The following is a 21,823-nucleotide window of genomic DNA, read 5'->3' as shown; positions in this document are numbered from 1 at the left end:
CTGTTTTTTTGCCCTGAAAATTATGGAAATTTTGGCTATATTTTGTTAAAATCTGGCACAAATTTTTCTAAATCCAAGTTATAGATGTCAAACTTCAATATTTTGAGTGCCAAGACGTTTTTGACGGTGTTGAATCCATTTCAACCATCAAAAACAACATTCAAACACTACCACTGCAAGATTTTTTGAAATATTTTATTTTGGGTGCCTAAGAAGTTTTCTGAATCCATTTCCACCACCAAAAACAACATTCAAACACTACTGCAAGATTTTTTGAATTTTTTTTGCCCTTATTCCAGTGACTTTTAATTGTCCAATCAATTCCTCCGCCTTCCTCCGCCTCCCATTCGAGCTCGCCAAGAGCTCTAAAATCCATGCCAGGGTTTCGAGCTCGGCAAGAGCTCTGAAAATCGGCTTCGAAATCCACTACGATCACCTCTCCGAAAAAACATATGGTTGCCTCCATCTCGCTTTCTAGGTGGAGAAATACGATCTTCTCTCCGAAAAAACTTATGGTTGCCTCCATCTCCCTTTCTAGGTGGAGAAATGCGCGACACGACATATCTTGCTTGGTGCCTTCCTGACGAGCTCCATTCGTTGCAGAAGAAATATGCGCCTTTTATCTTCACCTTCAACTCCCATTAAAAGAGCTCAGGAAGGTTTTGCTGCTCAGTTGTTTGGGGAGGAAAGACAGAAGCCAATCTGAGCCCTCATGCCTCTTGGATCTCGTGGACTTCTGAAGACACCCTGAGAAACCCATATGCTTGTTTTCTATGATACGCAAATTTCCCTTTGGAATGGTAGCGTCTATCAATCCAAACTCTCCACGCGGTTTCCATTATAGTTGCTCCGTTGTGAATAGCTATGGTCTTGTTTTCATCTGCGGAATGGACTTGGCAAGGGTCTCCCAAGGGTTCTGCTATGCCATCTGGAATCTATAACATGGCCCGATCAGTCTTGAAATGCAAACACAGTCTCTAAGGTTCTATCTGTGCAATATTTGTTGTTGCCATGACGCGGTGCAATGGCTTCTTTTGACGTTGTTGTTTGTTGCGAAGGGAGAATAGTTATCTTCGACCTTGAATATGGAGGGGAAAAGGGTCGTCGCGAGCCCTCGAACTTGCTGTGGTCGGCCCATCGTAGCTGCAAAATGACAGCGGGTGGACGCTTCCGCTAATTGCGTGCGCAAGATGCAACTGTAGGAGATCGGCACTAGCGATAATAGGGATTTCAACATCACTAATTCCCAGGAGAATTTTCAGTTGCAGGTTAGGGTTCTAGCTTGTTTCTCGCATTAAATTATTTTTTAGAAACTTACACCTCCATATGCTATATGCTCTTGCGATTGTTTTAACTGTAAGATTTGAACTATGGACCTGTCGAGGGAAAAACAGAAATAAATATCAGACATTAGGGTTAAAGCTAATATACCATATGTAGGTTGAAATTTATACCTTGAGCAGGGTTAAACCATTTTTTATTATTTTGAATAAAGATGGAGACTCTGCCAGCTATTCCTAGTTAGATGGAAAAGTCGTGGTGTTTCATACCTTGCCAAGGTTCAGATTCCCAGTGATGGAGACTCTGCCAATCGTTTTGGTTTTTGCGTGCAAGCTCAAAAACTCAGGTAGCCCGTTATTTGCTGGTAGGTTCAGGTGAAGATCTTGGGCTATTATGGCAAAATGGATACTGCCACCTACATCATCTCAGCAGCAGGGATATTTTTAGAGTGTTGCATGTTGGCGATAATTTATTCCAGAACTTCCATCTTGGGGAAGAATGTGTTTATTCTAACACTTGGATCTTGGGGAAGAGTGTGCTGCATGGTGGCTACATTTTATTCTAATACCTAGTTTGGGGAAGAGTTGTTGGATGTTGTCTACATTTTATTCTTATAATCAGAACCATTTTTTAAAAGATAAAGGCAAAGGATTCAAGTACTATGTAACGTTCAAGCAATGTTGCTTCAAGTAATTCTATGCTTATATTTTCTTTAATAATATTGGGCTATCTTTAGTCGATTTTAATGTTGCGTGAATTTTTTTATTTTATTTCTTTTTTAATTCCCACCTAATGAATCAGGTTAACATTTTATGATGACATTTGATTTTGCAAAGTGAATGACTTAACGCTATTGCAATATTTTACTCTGGAAAAATTCAAGCTAAAGTGATGATCTCGATTTCCTTTTTGTGTAGTGTGCATTATGGCATGTATACATCATAACAAACCTGATAAATGAAATCTTAATAAAGGAGTGGAATAAGTGAAATATTGACCTTGTTTTACAACGTTTTCGAGGTAAGATATGACTTTTAGATAGGTTTGATTTAATTTTGTATGTCATAATTTATAATCAATTTTAATTGAGTGCTTACATTTAGGTAGTTCCTTCCAATTTCTAAAATGTCTATAGATACGTTGTTTGATTTGATATGGTAAACTGCTAGTTTTGATCGAGACTTGAAGAAATGAGGATATCCTTTCTCATACAGAGTCTTTTATGTGACAAGGTAGATATTTGTAGGTTATTTGTTTAAGTGGGAACTATTTGGGGGTTTTGGGTATTTTTCTTGTAAACTGTTATATTTTGAGCATGATCTTGAATGATCGAGAATCCTTTGATTCCGTTACCCACTCTAATAAGGTACATTTCTACACTCTAGGTTGTGTCATAGGTTGGCTGGTCCAAGTTAAGGTCGTTTTTATGGAGCTGTTAGTAATTGAGTAGCATAATCATGTTATGCAACTAGTTCACAAAATACAAGAAAAGATAGAGCAACAACTTCAAAATCAGCGTCTTCAAAGGGGCAACCTCCTTTACATTACATAAATGAACAATTCTTCGATGATACAAATGACAAGATCTCCTTTCTATATATAGGAGTCTAAGGGGTCACAACATAGTCAAAGCCGACATAACGATAATAATGTAAGGGCAAAACAATAACAATAGTGGGCTTCTATGGGGCACAATAATAACAATATGGGGCAACATGGGCACAACAATAACAATAAGGGGCTACAATGCCAATAATAATAAGGGAATACACTAGTATTATAGGGACTTAACATGTCCTTCTATTTTAGAAAATTGTTGTCCTCAATGTTTGAGTAGTTCTTGATGCTTTTGTATAAAATTCCCATCTTCTTAGCGGGTAAGTTCTTCCACTTGATGAGATATTTTGAAATTGATTGATTTCATAGCTGTCGAGTTCTTGTTTCTATGATTGCTTCAAGTTCCAATATGATTTTTCCTTCCTCGTCAAGTTCTGGCAATATTGTTTGAACTGGGAGCTTGTCACCTATAACCTTCTTTAAGCATGAAACATGGAAAACTGGGTGCACTCGGGAAGCTGTAGAAAGCTCCCATTTGTATGCCATAGTACCAATCTTTTGCAACACCTTGTACGGACCATGATACTTTGGTGATAATTTATTATCTTTCTTAGCTTGCTTGAGGGACATTTGTTTATATGATTTTAGTTGTAGAAATACCCAGTCACCTACATCAAAACTTCTTTCACTGCGATGTTGATATCCCTGTTGTTTCATTCTATTATGTGCCAAAGTGAGGTTATCAAAGGAGTTGAAGAACTTGTTGTTGATGCTCGATGTGATCTTCCATTGCTTGAACCTTAGAATTTTCTCTTAAATATGATGTGATGGATGGTGGATGATATCCATAAAGTGCCATAAATGGGGTCATTTTTGCTGCAGTATGGAAGGAATTGTTATACCACCATTCATCCAGAGGCAACCATTTGACCCATTGTGTTTGTTTATCAGATACAAAGCAACAAAGATATCCTTCCAAACATTTGTTCACTATCTCAGTTTGGCCATCATATTGAGGATGATAAGATGAGCTATGAACTAACTGACTACCCAGACAAGAAAATAATGCTGTCTAAAAATTTCTAGTGAAAATGGGATCTCTGTCACTTACAATAATCTTAGGGTTTCCATGTAGCTTTTAATTTTTTTCCATAAATGCAGTAGCAATGTACCGGCTTTAAAGGGATGAGATAATGCATAAAAGTGTTTATACTTGATAAGTTTATCAACTACCACCATGACTTGGGTAAACCTCTGATAAAATCCATTGAAACCTTCTCCCAACGTTGACTTTGAATGGATAAAGGTTGTAATAGACATGGGGTCTTAATTGTTTCAACTTTATTTTGTTGGCAAACCAAACATTCCGCCATAAACTTTTGAATATCAGATTTAAGGCCATCCCAAAAAAATTCCTTCTTAACCTTGTGGCAATTTTTTAAAAATCCGGAGTGCCCTCCTAAGGGAGAGGTGTGTAATTCCATAAGAACCTTTTGTTTGAGTTGGGAATTCTTACAGATGTATAAGTGATCTTTGTATCGTAATGAATCATTTTTCCAACTAAATGTATAAGATGTACTCGGGTCTTGTTTTAGCTTTTGAATGAGTGCCCACACTTCTTCATCATTCTTCCATTCATCCCTTGCTTCATTTATCCAATCTGGTTGGATAATAGAAATGGCGCTAAGCAATGTTTCCACATTCTCATCCTTTCTTGAGAGTGCATCTGCAACAACATTTTGCTTCCCTTTTTTGTTGATGATTTCAAAGTCATAACCCAACATCTTTGTGACCCATTTTTGTTACTCTTCTAAATATAATCTTTGTTCTAAAAAGTATTTAAGACTACCGTGATTTGTTTTTACCTTGAAGTGTCTTTCCATTAGGTAAGGTCGTGATTTCTTAAGTGCATGTAGTATTGCCAACATTTCCTTCTCATAAATAACTTTGTGTAAATACTTTCATTTGATTGGATGACTTTTGAAAGCAATGGGTCTTTTTTCTTGCATTAAAATAACACAAATTCCATTTCCTGAGGCATCACATTCCACAATAAAGGTTTTTGTGCAGTCTGGCGTAGCTAAGACCGGTGCTTGGCACATTGCCTCCTTAAGATGTTCAAACGCTTTCTTTTCTTCTAGAGTCCAAGAAAATGCATCTTTCTTTAGTAATGTTGTTAGAGGTGGTGCTATTCCCCATAATTCTTAACAAACTTGCGATAATACCCTGTCAACCCGGGAAATCCTCGCAGATACTTTATGGATATGGGGATTTTCCATTTCTTAATGGCTTTAATTTTGCTAGGGTCTACCTTAACACCTTCATGAGATACAATAAGACCCAAATATTCCACCTCTTGTACTCCAAAGAAACATTTGGAGGTTTTTGCATATAATTTTTTCTCCTCCAATAGTTTGAGCATTCTATCAACATGTTGAACATGATCCTTCCAAGACTTGTTGTAGATTAATATATCATCAAAAAATACTAACACAAATTTTCTAAGGAAGGGTTTGAAAATGGAATTCATCAAACCTTGAAATGTAGAAGGTGCATTGGTAAGGCCAAAAGGCATAACCAAAAATTCATAATGACCCTCATGAGTTCTAATGTTGTTTTCAAAATGTCTTCAGTCTTCATTCTGATTTGATGATATCTTCAATGAAGGTCCAACTTGGTGAAGTAAATTGCTCCACGTAATTCATCCAATAATTCATCAATGACAGGAATGGGAAATTTATCTTTAATAGTGAGCTTGTTGAGCTCCCTATAATCTAGATGCATGTACCATGATCCATCCTTCTTGTGCACCAATACTATTGGAGCAGAGAAAGAACTTTGACTAGGTTGAATTATACTAGCCTCTAGCATTTCTACAGCCATAAGTTCAATTTCACTCTTTTGGGCATAGGGATGTCTGTAAGGCCTAATGTTTGGAGGAACACTGCCTGGAATCAAATGAATAGCACAATGATGATCACGAATAGGTGGGAGGCCTTTGGGAGTCTCAGATACCTTGGAATGGTTGTCTAAGACCTTTTGAAGATCTGGAGAAATAAATGATTTCGACGTGGGAACCTCTAGCGAACATAATTGTGCAATTACGCGACATTGTTCTTTATTTAGAAGCTTTGTCATGCCATTAGAGCTTATTATCTTGCTTGGTTCCCTTTCCTTCTGAAAAAAATTTCAAGAAAAGTTCTTGAAAATTAAAAGCTATTACCCAAAGATTGTAGCCATTGGACTCGTAGTACAACATCAACACCACCCATTGGAATGGAAAGCATTGGATTATTCAACACATATTCTCCCATGGATAGCTTGATATTATGGCACTTTCCAGATCAATTTATGGTTTTTCCATTTGCAACCATTACTTGACACTCTAGTGTTGGATATAGGAAGCAATTCAATTCTTTCGTTATCTTACAATGAATATAATTATGGGTACTACCCGAATCAATCAACACTATTACCCTTTTCTTCTTGATATGTCCTTCTATCTTGATAGTTTGAGTGGTGGTTATTCTGGCCAATGCATTACAAGATATGGTCAGATTCATTTCTTTTTTCTCTAGGCTTTGTTCTTATTGTGTATCCTCGTCTTTTGATGTTTCTTGTTCATTTTCTTCTTCCTCTTCACAATCTATGTAAAATAATTTGTTCTCAGCACACTTATGACCTTTAATGTATTTTCTATCACAAATGTAACAAAGCCCTTTTGCTCTCTTTTCTTCCAATTGTTGTGGTGTCAACCTTGTAGGTTTTGGAAGGCTAGGAGCAACAAAACTTCCATCTTTATAGTTGTGATTGGTAGACTTCCTTGTTGCCATAATTTTTCTTTCAATTTTTCTTACCAACCTAAATGCATTCTCCAATGAATCAGGTTCCCAAAGGCAAACCTCATGTTGGATGTTATCCTTTAATGTCCCTATGAACACATCAATCCAATGCTCTTCTGGAATATCTTTTACCTTTATATTTAATTTTTGGAAATCCTCAATGTGCTCCACCATTGAACCTTTTTGTTTGAGATTTATCAATTGGCTAAAAAATGTGTTGTTTTTTGTATCCTCATAATGTGCTATCATTTCTTCCATAACAATTGCCCAAGTGACGATTTGTTTACGAGAGCAAAGCCATCGATACCGTACAAATTGATTGGGTTCCAAATTTAAAATCGCAATGCGTTCCTTTTGTGTGTTTTGCATATTATGGAGATCAAAATATTGCTCCATCTGCAGTATCCATGTTACGAGATCCTTGCCATCAAATTTCATCATATCAATCTTTGGAACATGGTGGGTCTTCAATCCAACGTTAGAGTCTATGAAATTACAACTAACATTTCTTTTGTTCTCATCATGAGTTTCTTCTACTAACTTTCCGCCATTATGAAACATTTCTTATAGCAAATTTGTCAAACGTCCTTTCAAACCTTCCGTGTCTTTCTTCAAATATTCAATGTTTACTTCTAAACCATCCACCTTAATTTCCACGCCATCCATCTTAGCTTCCATGCCATTATTTAAATCATCCATCTTAGCTTCCACACCATTATTTAAACCATCCATCTTAACTTCTATTACTTTTTGTGAGAGTGAAAATTGTTTCACTTGGTCCCGTAATTTTGATTTATCATGTTGCATTTCTTCCTCTTCTTCATGAGTCATATTAGAACTTTTAGGTTACTTACTAGGTGTTTCCATTTATTTATTTGTGGCATCAATTAATGATAATTGTGCTTCACGATGTCCTTTGAATTCCTTTAAACTAATTTTTCAAACCAAACTTATGCAAAATTTTAAAAAGACTACACAATTTTTTTGGCTTTGTAGGAGCTCGATATTGAATCTACTATATCTCTGTAATTTCGGATCTCCAAGGTCTGAAATTTTGTTCTATGGTAGCCCTATGTGTCCTTGTTGCAACCCCGCAAGTCTTATCACAATTGGATTCTCCAAGAAAGAGTTATTCTGAATCTCCCACGATGACTTGATTATAGACTTGTTCAATAGAGCGAACTTGTATGAAGTGCCACATGTCACTTTTTCGACCTCCGGACCTAAAACTAATACACAAAAAACTACCATCCATCCTCTTTCTGTAACGTTTTACGAATTTTCAATCTGATGCTTAGAAAGAAAGTTATGATGATTTTCCCCAGGTCACCTATTTGAGATATAATTTGGGAGCCTGCAAAAACCCTAAATTCCTTGGATCATATCTCCAAAAATGTAGCGAGACAAGATCTGAAATTCAGACCCGAGGTTCACCAAGATTTCGGCTCAAATAGGTTTTTCTTCTGAAACGTCGTAGAAAACAAGTTATAGCGAAAATTCCACAATGACCTGTTTGAAGTAGCGAAACCCTATAATCCAAAGCTCTGATACCAATTGTTATGCAACCAGCTCACAAAATAGAAGAAAAGATAGAGCAACGAATTCAAATTCAGCCTCTTCAAGGGGTAAACCTCCTTTAAATTACATAAATGAATAATTCTTCGATTATACAAATGACAAGACTCCTTTCTGTATATAGGAGTCTAAGGGGTCACAATATAGTCAAAGCCGACATAACAATAATAATGAAAGGGCACAACAATAACAATAGTGGGCTTCTATGGGGCACAATAATAACAATATGGTTACAACATGGGCACAACAATAACAATAAGGGGCTACAATGACAATAATAATAAGGGAATACATTGGTATTATAGGGACCTAACAAATCATTTTCCTAATTGATGAATTTGAGACCGTTAAGTGCCAACCGTGATGAAATATAATAGTTAACAATGCAACTTTTTGGTGTCTTGGTATATGATTTTTTTTTTTAAATTGCCATGAAGTATTTGAACCTTTGATACAAAATACTAATACTTTTAATGTTGAATCAATAATATAGACAAGCAAATGGGCATTCATTGGGTTTAGATTTTAATCTGCTAGTTTATTCTATAGCAACATTTGTCCTTCATTCTCAAAATTTATTTTAGTGAGAACTTTTCATACGTACTGCTTATGGAGTGCATATTTAGAAACCTATGTAGTTTTGTCCACTTTCTTGTAGATCGTTAAAGATTACATCCCTAGAGGTTTTTTGTTTGAGTTATTTTTCGTAATTTTTTTTATGAAGCATGTTCCTCGATATCCTGGTAGTTAATTCTATTGTTCATTGATAATTATAAATGTCTTAGATACTGTTTCTTTTGGCAACGGTAAATGACCTGTAGTTGTGTAACACCCTACTCCCACATATATCCAAGTAACTAGCCAACCGGGGTAAACATAAGATGAGAAGTTACTATGATATGGTTCGACCTCCTAAGTCACCTTAAAGAAGTGGAACCAACGGAAGCACACCATACAAACCTTCCACATCAACAACGAGACTCCCAGGAACCTTCCCAACCTCTTAGGTAACTAGACCTTGGGTCCCACTGAGTTTTTAAACCATTAAACTCCCAGACGCTCCCTTGATATGGGCATGCATGCGTCGAGGAGGCTTTGGACGCTCCAACAGCATCGATATGCATACATCTAGGGACTTTTCTGCCCAATGTTGTGCCTGCGTCTCTGGGATTTTAGCCACTTTTTCAGGCCCAGAGCCCAGGTCACTACCTAGAACTAAATGACACCTTCAGAACATAAGATAAAAATAGAATAATGATACAAATTCAATTGCTTGAACAAGGACTTGACTGGACCCCTATTAGCCATGACAGTCATTTTGTCAAACATGTCACAAATATGTAATCTACAAGTTTAAACAACAAATCTAAGCATAGGGGTCTCATACTCATACGAGAATCACTAATAAGTGTTGATGCCTCAACACATTAGCTGTAGTTTCATCCATTAGGCCATAGATGCATTGTTCATTCATTTACAATTAAAAACATGATGAGAGCCATACATAGCCATTGTCATAACACATGTTCATAACCAACATAATAACAATATAGTAATACCAAGGAAACTACAACTATATAATCCACATATGAACCAATATAATACTCATGAAATGACAAGGATAAATAACCTCATACTAATGATGCAAAGGCCAACCAGTTGTGGGACTTCCACGAACCACCCGATTGTAGACATGGTTGAGCCAATTCTCTCTTCAGTCAGTCACCCCCGTGCCATATTCCAAGCATGAATGTGGGCTCTCATAAAAACACATCAATCAAAACCATCCAGGGCTTGTAGAGGCCAAACCACCTCAACCCATCAAAGAGTGATTCCACCTCATGGTCGGATATCAAAAACCATCATTTGATTAGTCTCTACCCAAGCCTTCCAAGGCTCCAGAGCATTTGTTTGAACCAGGGTTTCCAGGACTAGTAACTCAACCCATCACTGTCATCAGGCTTCCAGATCGTTTTTCCAACCAAGGCTTCCAGGACTAGTAACTCAACCCGCCATGGGTTTTCAGAGTGTTCATCCTACTAGGGCTTATGGGAACTAGTAACTCAACCCAAGCTAAAGGAAACATGAGCATCAACTAGAAAAATAAAGAAATAAATCCACAACACCATGGCTATCTAGGAAATGACAAGGCTAGGCAAATCCATTGTTGATCTAGGCAATCCTCCATGCCAATGACAAATCATGACCAATAAACCACATGCATATGCCATGCATGCCAAAACTAGTAAGGAAATAATACATGCAACTCGGTACCTACAAGAAAAATCCATTGTAGCTTTTGATCCTAATGTCCTTTTACGCTTTCTTGTTGTTCCTTTGCCTTCTTGCTCGAAAACTCCAAGAATTCCACACTCCTCCAAGAGTGCTCCAAGGAAACTCTAAGTGTCCAAGAGTATGAGAGAGAGAATAGAGAGAGAGCTCCAAAAGTGAACTGAAAAAAGTCTGTGCACTGATCCTAAGAATCCTTTTTATTAATGAGGCCTTTATTTTCTTCATTTTCCATTATTTTCCTTCATTTTCCTCCTCACATGCAACTTGTGATCTTTCACCTCCCTTTTCTCCTCATTTCCATTATTTTCATGAATAAATGTGCCAAAATGTCATTTTTCCTTTCCAAATCCTTTTCTATTGCCTTTGCCAATTCCTTAGCTATTAATTAATCACAAGTGATCCCCATCACTATGCTTTTTCCCAACATTCATCTTGGAATAAGTGTCCCATCAACCGTGGTTATTTTTGGCCTTTATTAACTTTGATTACATGGAATTTTCACTAGGGTTGTTATAGAACCCTACCCCTTGGGGGAACATCGTCCTCGATGTTCAACAACACCTAAAATCGTCAAGGTTGTTTTAGCAAAACATACTGCCCATGGAGATTTATTACTTAGCTCGTTGCAGTATTTACAATGATCATCTTGCTGAGAAGCAAACCAATATGATAACATAACAAGTATAACATCATAATGACATGACACCCATACCACTTATTGGAGCTTTCTAATATAGCTCAGGGCGGTATTTACATCCATATACATATGTACATATTCCAAACATCACCAAAACATTTACCAAAAACATATACCGAAATATCCGCTCAACCAATGAATAAGGAAGGATACATATCCTGCATCTGATCCGCCATCTCTCTTGTAGCTTCATCGGGCCCAAAGTGCTTCCATTGCACTTTAACCTGCTCGATTGCTCAATTCCAGAGCATGAGCATCTTTCTCTACAAAATGCACTTCGGTTTCAACTAAAATTCTCCTTTTGGATCCACCTGCAATACAAACTAGTCAATCACATGATCAACATCTTTAACATACTTTTTAAGCAATGACACATGGAAAACATCATGGAATTTCACTGTCAGAGGCAATGCAATTCGATAGGCTATTGGTCCAATCCTCTTAATAATCTTGAAAGGTCCACAAAACTGGGGTGTCAACTTGGCACATGATCCAATCCGCAAGGAGCTCTTCTTCGATTTGATGGACAAGTACACCTATTCCCCAACATGGAACTCCTTGAACAACCTATTCTAATTTGCATAACTCTTATGCCTATCCTGTGTTTCTTTCAAATTCTTCTTGATTACCTACATTTCCCACTCCATGTCTGCCAACATGTCTAGGCCAATCAACATCTTGTTAACTGGATCACTCCAACTGATGGGAGTATTACAACTCCGCCCATACAATGCCTTAAACAGACTCATCTTCAAAGATTCCTGATACCCATTGTTGTAAGCAAAATCTACCAGTGAAAGGTACTCTTCCCACTTCCGCTGTTGATGCATCACATACATCCTCAATGTGTCCTCCAATATCCTGTTGAACCTTTTTGTCTATCCATTTGTCTGTGAATGATAAGTTGTACTGAAGGCCAACTCTGTGCCCAAACCTGCAAATAACTCCTTCCAAAACTTGGAAGTGAACTTTGCATCCCTGTCTAACACAATATTCTTCAAAACTCCATGCAATTTGAACACGTCCCCAATGAAGACATATGCTACATCCTCATTAAGAATGTAGACTTCACTGGAATGAAGTGTGCTACCTTTATCAACCTGTCCACCACTACCATGATGGAATCATGTTGTCTCACTGTACTCGACAAACCTGTGATAAATTCCATGGAAATGACCTCTCATTTCCACTCTGGAATCTGAATCGGATGTAGTAGTCCACCTGGATGCTTACACTCTGCCTTCACCTACTCACAATCCAAGCACCTAGCCACAATCTCTGCTACGTCTCTCTTCAGATTCAGCCAATAATAAAACTTATCTACTGCGGTCAATGTATTCTAATAACTTGGGTGACTTGAATATGGTTTCACATGAAACTCCCTCAAGGTCTCCTTCTTGATCTCACTGTTATCTGGCACTCATTTCCTGTCTTTAAATCTAACCAATCCATCTATGGTGAGACGATAGTCCACATCTTGTGCACTTGCACCTGTATGGCTACTTGTACCTATACTCGTACCAGTACCTATACATGTACTTATACCACTACCTATACCTGTACATGTACCTATGCTTTGCTACAATCTGTGCACAATTTCCATATACCTGACATCTTGCTGACCTGCCTACAAGATCCTATCCTATAAATTTGTCCCATAAAAGCTTAAAACGGCTATGTGAATTACATGTGTTTGCCTGCTAAGAGCATATTCCACCATATTCTCCTTTCCTTTGATGTACATGATCTCAAATTCGAACTCGCTGATCATGGCCAACCTCTAAGCCTCCCTGCCATTTAGATTCAATTGGTCAAATAGATACTGCAAACCACTATGATCACTCATCAATACAAACCTCTTGCTAAGTAGACAGTTCCCCCACATCTTCAATGCATGTATGATCGTTACCAACTCAAGATCATGTGTTGGGTAGTTCTTATCGTGCTCATTCAGTTTTTGTGACTCATAGAATACCACCCGTCCATCCTGCATAAGGACTCCACCAAGTCCTTTCTTGCAAGCATCTATACATACTACAAACTCTTTGCCTGGATCTGCAATTTTTTAACACTCGAGCATGTGTCAACAACTACTTGAGTTGCTCAAAACTAGTCACACACTCCTCTATCCATTCAAACTTCTTACCTTTCCTCTGCAATGATGTGATAGGATAAGAAATCCACGAGAAGTTCCTGATGAACCTCCTGTAATAACCTGCTAACCCCATGAAAGATCTCACCTCATCCACATTCCTAGGAGCTACCCACTCCATGATAGCTCTTACCTTTTCTGGGTCCACTATTATGCCCTCCTTGGAAACCACATGTCCCAAGTAGTGTACCTAAGTCTGAAAGGAATTGTACTTGTTGAGCTTAGCATACAACTGATGCTCTTTCAACAATCTCAACGCTACTGCTAAATGTTCGACATGCTCTTCTTCATTTTTAGAATATACATACATATCATCAATGAATAATAATAACAAACTTGTCCAAGTACAGACACACCACACTATTCATCAAGCACATAAAGGTAGATGGAGCATTAGTTAAACCAAATGGAACTACAACAAACTCATAATTCCCATACCTGGTTCGGAATTTTGTCTCGTAGTTGTCCTCTTCTTTCATTCGCATCTGATAATATCCAAATCTTAGATCAATCTTCAAGAACTCTACTACTCCCTTCAACTGATCGAACAAGTCATCAATCCTTTGTAACAGATACCTATTCTTGATGGTCAGTTTGTCCAACTACCTATAGTCAATGCATAATCTGATATTTCTATCATTCTTCTTCACAAATAATATCAGTGCGCCCCAAGGTGATACACTTGGCCTAATGTTTCCCTTTCAAGCATATCTTTCAATTGCAACTTTAACGCTACCAACATAGGTGTGCTCATCCTGTACGTTGCTTTTAATTTTGGAGTCGCCACGGGAATTAATTCAATAGAAAAGTCTACTTCCTTGTGAGGTGGAAACTTTGAAATATCTGCAGGAAATACATCCTGAAATTGTTGTAGAACTACGTACCTGCTCAAAAAATCTGCATCCTCGACTTCCTTACCTTTGTCACTAGAAATGTGCATTGCAAATAACACACACCCTTTCTTGCGACTACGCTTGGCCTGCATAGTTGTCACCATTCTAACTAATGTTTCTTTCTTCTTACCCCGCAAGACTCTTTGTTCCCCATTGTCATCCAACCACTCAATGGCTTTCTCATAACAATCCACCTTAGTTCTATGAAGGCACAACCAATCCATGCCCAACAACACACTATATGATCCCAATGGTAATTCATTCAAATGCGCTGAGGTGGGCATACCATTTAAATCAAATGTACAAGCTCTTACCTAACGATGAACCCGCTTCTTTATACCCGTAACCAACTGCACTAACCAAGATTCTGCATGCGCTTATTTATTCAAACCACACTTATCCACCAGGTCATGATTAACATAACTATAATTAGATCCAAGGTCAATCAAAATAGAAACAACTTGATCACAAATCTTACCATCCATCTCAATGATAGATGCCTGATGATCTGCCTATTTGTTATCCAGCGCTGCATAGATCCTAGGAATACTCTGCCCAACATATCCCACTATCTATGCCTCCTCATCATTGTAGATCTGTGGTCTACCACCCAGATGCTTTGGACAATCTCTCCGACAATGATCCTTGCCACAAGTCCAACACTCTATAAGTTTCGAGCCCACATCCTTATTATGCTCCTCAGATCGAAATCCCTGTCCTTTGTCAGATGCATTGAACCTCTTAGATGGTGTTGCATTCTCTTTATTACTTGTATCCTGAGGTCTTGCTTGCTTCTTGTCCCATTTTCCTGTGTTCTTTGCATTACCTTTCTAGTCTCGCTTAGTCTGAGATCTGTGCTTCGATTGCTCATAACAATGCTTTAGATTTCAAATGGCCTCCTCCACTGATCTAGGCTCATCAAACTCAATCTTCTCTTTGAGTGCAATCAGTAATCCACTAATGAATCTCTGAATCTTGGCCTTCTCCTCCTTGAGGTAAGGAACATACCTCAGTAGCTCCAAGAACTTGCTAGTGTACTCCTCATCTGTCATCGATCCCTTCTTTAGCTCATAGAATTATTTTTCCCTATCATCAAAGTATCTCTTCGATAGGTACTTCTTCTTGAATAGTCTCTTGAACTCACTCGAAGTCAAGTCCTCATGAATACCTCTAACATTCTTCACATCTTACCACCAAATGTTTGCTTTACCTTTGACACTGAATGTAACTATTATGGATTTCATGTTCTCTGATAATCATGCAACCTGAAGAACTTCCTCATACCAAGCAATTGTGCCTCTGCATCTTGTGATTTATTCATCTCTTCATCAAAATTTGTAGGTGGTTTTGCTTTCTCAAATTCATCTGGCAAGTATCCCCTATCACTCTTCTTGTAAGGATGATAACGATGATGACCATAATGCCTATCAGAACCAGAACTAGAGTACCTCTCCTATCCAGAGTATCCAACAACCTGCCATCTCTCACTGTGTCATCTCTATTTGACCTGTGACCACCATGAGACCTATTTCCATATGCCCCATTAGTTTTTTCCTCCTACTCATGGTTGATTCTAAGGGGTCCCTGAGACCACAATTCTGACAAACCCTGAAGTATCACTGCATTTAACTATGCTTGTTTCTCCTATGTATGTATGATTTTGTCATTTTCTGCCTTACAACTCCTTATTTCTACCTTTAAGCTTCTCAGTGTATCTGCCAACTCAAAAGAGTGCCCAACAACACGCTGCTCATTTGATCCATAGCAAGAGTCTCGAGAACTGTAGTCTACAGTTTTTCTAGTCATCTTTGTTATTCTTCCTACAAGGTATACCATGTCATTTGTGACCAAATCAGAAATAAACCAACGTACATTAGCATAGTTCGGGGAGGATACCTCGTTTGGAAGATCAACAAATCCACATAATACATGTATAACATAATCATGATAGAATATATAAATATAACACATAAGCATATAACCATGTACCCATCATTCTAGCTAGAGTCCAATCATCAATGCATGACCATATCAACTACACATATTGTGATCTCATGTATGACAACAACCACCACATCATTGTACACTTGATCACATGTGAATGCTAACATGCATAATCAATGATACACTCATGATGACACACTCCACAACAACACCATCAAATTCCCATTGTGACCTCACTGCAACCATAGTCGATACAATACAAATGCAACATGCACATGGTCTTACAACACAAGAAACACATATGCCACCGACATGAATGCATGACCAACACACATCTCATCTAGTTTGAGGGGTGAACTATGCTTTTATACCACTTTATAACACCCTCCTCCCATATCTACCCAAGTAACCGACCAACCAGGGTAAATATGTGACGATAAGTTACTATGATATGATTCGACCTCCTAAGTCACCTTAAGGAAGTGGAACTGACGAAAACACACCATACAAACCTTCCAAATCAGCAACGGGACTCCCAGGAACCTTCCCAACCTCTCAGGTAACTAGCCCCTGGGTCTCACTGAGTTTTTAAACCATTAAACTCATGAACTCTCCCTTAATATGGGCATGCATGTGTCCAAGAGGCTCTAGATGCTTCCACAACATGGGTATGCATGCATCCAGGGAATTTTCTACCCATTACAATGCCTATGTCTCCATTATTTGAGCCACTTTTTCAAGCCCATAGCCCAGGTCACTGCCCAAAACTAAATGCAACCTTCATAATAGAGAGATAACAACAACAATGATACAAATGTAATTGCTTGAACAAGGACTTGATTGGACCCCTGTTAGCCGTGGCAGACATTTCGTCAAACATGTCACAAATATGTAATCTACATGTTTAAACAATAGATATGAGCATAGGGGTCTCATACTAAGAAGCTTTGATGCCTCAACATATTCACTGCAGTTTCATCCATTAGGCCATAGATACATTGTTCATTCATTTACAAGTAAAAACAAGATGAGATCCATACATAGTCACTGTCAGAATACATGTTCATAACCAGCATAGTAACAACAAAAATACCAATGAAACTACAACCATATAATCCACATATGAGCCAATATAATACTCATGGAATAACAAAGAGAAATAACATCATATTAATGTTGCAAAGGCCAACCAATTGTGGGACTTCCACAAACCACCCTATTGTAGACATGGTTGAGCCAATTCTCTCTTTAGTCAGTCACCCCTGTGCCATATTCCAAGCATGAATGTGGGATCTCATAAAAACACATCAATCAAAACCATCCAGGGCTTCCATAGGCAAAACTACCTCAACCCATCAAACAGTGATTCCACCTCACGGTGGGACATCACAAAACCATAATCACAACGTTTGTTCCAACCAAGGCTTCCAAGACTAGTTATTCAACCCACAGTTATCGTTGTGCTTCTAGAGCATTTGTCCAACCAGGGTTTCCAAGACTAGTAACTCAACCTGCCAAGCGCTTCCAGAGCGTTTGTCCTACCAAGGCTTCTAGGACTAGTAAATCAACCTAAGTTGTTACAGGGCTTCTAGGAACTAGTAACTCAACCCAAGCTAGTCAATGGCAAGGCTAGGCAAGGCTAGGCAAATCTATTGTCAATCCAGGCAATCCTCCATTCCAATGACAAATCATGACCAATAAACCACATGCATATGCCATGCATACCAAAACTAGTAAGGAAATCATACATGCAACTCAGTATTTGCAAGAAAAACCTATTGTAGCTTCTGATCCTAACGTCCACTTGCACTTTCCTACTCTTCCTTTTCCTTCTTGCTCGAAAACTCTAAGAATGTCACACTCATCCAAGAGTGCTCTAAGTGTCCAAGAGTATGAGAGAGAGAGAATAGAGAGAGAGCTCCAAAAGTGAACTGACAAAGGTATGTGAACTAAACCTTAGAAGCCTTTTTATTAATGAGGCCTTTATTTTCTTCATTTTCCATTATTTTTCTTCATTTTTGTTATGAAACCAGCTCACAAAAAGATAGAAAAGATAGATAAACTCCTTAGAAATAAGCCTCTTCGAGGGGGAAACCTCCTTTACATTACACAAATGAATATTTCTTAGATGATACAAATTACAAGACCTCCTTTCTATATATAGGATTCTAAAGGGTCATAATATAATCAGAGCCGGCATAACAATAATAATGTAAGGGCACAATAATTACAATAGTGGACTTCTATGGGGCACAATAATAACAATATGGGGACTACATGGGCACAACAATATAATACAGGGGTTGTACTAATAACAATAAGGGGTTACATTAGTAGTATAGGGACCTAACATACCCCTCTCCTTCAAAAAGTGTTGTCCTCAACGCTTGAGTAGTTCTTGATGCTTCTGTATAAAATTCTTATCCTCCCATGTGGAATCTTCAGCGAGTAAGTTCTTCCACTTGATGAGATACTCTGAAACAGATCGATTTCGTCGTTGTCAGGTTCTTGTTTCTGTGAATGCTCCAAGCTCCAATATGATTTTTCCTTCCTCGTCAAGTTCTGGCAATATTGTTTGAACTAGGATCTTCTGCAACTTTTGAATGAGTGGCCACACTTCTTCGTCCTTCTTCCATTTATCCCTTGATTTGTTTATCTAATCTGGTTGGATAATAGAAATAGCACAAAACAATGCTTCCACATCCTCATCCTTTCTTGAGAGTGCATCTGCAACAACATTTTGCTTCCCTTTTTTGTAGATGATTTCAAAGTCATAACCCAACATATTTGTGACCCGTTTTTCTGTTCTTCTAAAGATAATATTTGTTCTAAAAAGTATTTAAGACTATCATGATCCATTTTTACCTTGAAGTGTCTTCCCATTAGGTAAGGTCGCCATTTCTTAAGTGCATGTAGTATTGCCAACATTTCCTTCTCATAAATAGCTTTCTTGAGATGTAGTCGTAAAAATACCCAATCGCCTACATCAAAACTTCTTTCACTGCAATATTGATCTGCCCATTGTTTCATTCGATTCTACACCAAAGTGGCGTTATCCTTTAAAAGTTGGAGAACTTGTTGTTGATGCTCGATGTGATATTTCACTGCTTGAACCTTTTTCTTCTTGATATGTCCTTCTATCTTGAGAGTTTGAGGAGTCGTAATTTCTTCTAATGCATTAGAATATATGGTTGGATTCATTTCTTGATGCTCGATGTGATATTTCACTTTTTGAACATTTTTCTTCTTGATATGTCCTTTCTTGATAGTTTGAGGAGTGATAATTCTGGCCATTGCATTACAATATATGGTCGGATTCATTTCTTCTTTCTCGATCTGATCTTTCACTTATTAAACCTTTTTCTTCTTGATATGTCATTCTATCTTGTGAGTTTGAGGAGTGGTAATTCTTGTCAATGCTTTACAAGATATGGTCAAATTCATTTCTTCTTTCTCTTGGGTTGGTTTTTGATGTATATTCTCTTCTTTTGATGTTTCTTCATCATTTTCTTCCTCCTCTTCATAATCTACGTAAAATAATTTCTTTTGAGCACACTTATGACCTTTAATGTATTTTCTATCACAATTGTAACAAAGCCCTTTTTCTCTTTTTTCTTCCAATTATTGTTGTGTAAACCTTGTAGGTTGTAGAAGGCTAGGAGAAAAAACACTTCCATAATTATAGTCGTGAGTGGTGGGATTCTTTCTTTCCATAATTTCTCTTTCAATTTTTCTTACCAACCTGAATGCCTTCTCCAATGAATCAGGTTCCCAAAGACAAACCTCATGTTGAATGTTATCATTTAAAGTCCCTATGAAGACATCAATCCTTTGCTTCTCTGCAATATCATTTACCCTTATATACAATTTTTGAAAGTCCTCAATGTGCTCTGCGATTGAACCCTTTTGTTCGAGATTTATCAATTGGCTAAAGAAGGTGTTACTATTTGTATCCTCATAATGTGCTACCATTTCTTCTGTGAAAATTCACCAAGTGATAAGTGCTTTACGAGAACAAATCCCTTTATACCATAAAAATTGATTTGGTTCTAAATATAAAGATGCAATATGTACCTTTTGTAACAGTATTTACCAAATCCTTACCATCAAAATTCCTCATATTGCCTTTTCTTGATTTTAGGAGATCAATCTTGAAACGACTGTAACTCTGTAATTTCGAATCTTCCAGTTCTGAAATCGTGACCTGTAGTAGCCCTTTGCATCCTCTTTCCAATGCCACCAGTCTGATCGAAATTGGATTCTCAAAGAAAGAGTTATGCACAATCGCCCAAGAGGACTTGATTATATACCTTTTCAGAAGAGCAAACTTGTATGAAGTTCCATGTGTCACTGTTTTGAACTTTGGATTTGAAAAATATACACAGAAAATTTCAGTCCATCCTCATTCTGTAACTTCTTACGAAATTTCAATCTGATGCTCAGAGATAAAGTTATGATGATTTTCTCAAGGTCACCTGTTTAATATGTAATTCGGGAGTCTCCAAAAACCCTAAATTCCTAAGATCATATATCCAAAAATATAGCGAGACAAGATCTGAAATTCAGACCCGAGGTTTAGACCGCTTTCTTCTCAAATGGTTTTCTTCTTTTTTTAGCTTCTAAAACTTCGTAGCAAACAAGTTGTAGCGAAACTTCCACGATAACTTGTTTTAGATGAAATTCTGGAACTTGAAAAACCCTAACTTCCTCATATCATATCTCCGAAACTATAGCAAGACAAGATCTGAAATTCGGATCCGAGGTTCAACGAGATTTCGTCTCATATGGGTTTTTTTGTTAACTTCTGAAACATCGCATAAAAAAGTTATAGCGAAAATTGCATGATGACTTGTTTGGAGCAGCGAAACCCTAGAATCCAAAGCTTTGATACCAAATGTTATGAAACCATCTCACAAAAAGATAGAAAAGATAGATAAATACCTTAGAAATAAGCCTCTTCGAGGAGGAAACCTCCTTTACATTACACAAACGAACAATTCTTGGATGATACAAATGACAAGACCTCCTTTCTATATATAGGAGTCAAAGGGGTCATAATACAATCAGAGCCGACATAACAATAATAATGTTAGGGCACAATAATTACAATAGTGGGCTTCTATGGGGCATGATAATAATAATATGGGGACTACATGGGCACAACAATATAATAAGGGGGTTATACTAATAACAGTAAGGGGTTACACTAGTAGTATAGGGACCTAACAATTTTCCTCCTCACGTGCAACCTGTGACCTTTCACCTCTCTTTTCTCCTAATTTCCATTATTTTCATGAATAAATGTGCCAAAATGTCATTTTCCCTTTCCAAATCCTTTTCCATGGCTTTGCAAATTTCCTTAGCCATTAATTAATTGCAATTGATCCCCATCACTATGCTTTTTCCCAACGTTCAGCTTGGAATAAGTGTCCCATCAACCGTGGTTATTTTTTGCTTTTATTAACTTTTATTACATGGAATTTTCACTAGGGCTATTACAGAACCCTCCCCCTTGGGGGAACACCGTCCTCAGTGTTCAACAACACCTACAACCATCAAGGTTGTTGTAAGCAAAACAATCTGCCCATGG

General features: G+C 37.7%; 1 pseudogene across 1 annotated transcript in view; it reads left to right on the top strand.

Annotated features, from left to right (window-relative positions):
• The first annotated feature begins 250 nt into the window (after positions 1-250).
• The window catches only part of LOC149166496 (uncharacterized), a 43,831-nt pseudogene continuing 22,258 nt past the window's right edge, over positions 251-21,823 (top strand). The window contains exon 1 of the transcript XR_016260139.1: positions 251-1,268. The product of XR_016260139.1 is annotated as an uncharacterized LOC149166496 (transcript). The remainder of the gene's footprint in view (positions 1,269-21,823) is intronic.

The sequence above is a fragment of the Pinus tabuliformis genome, chromosome 5_1 (assembly GCF_031772625.1).
Source record: "Pinus tabuliformis cultivar Carrire ecotype Pingquan chromosome 5_1, CPIR1, whole genome shotgun sequence".
NCBI lineage: Eukaryota > Viridiplantae > Streptophyta > Pinopsida > Pinales > Pinaceae > Pinus > Pinus tabuliformis.
The sequence above is the reverse complement of the archived record's forward strand: the minus strand, read 5'-3'. Positions and strand labels throughout refer to the sequence as shown.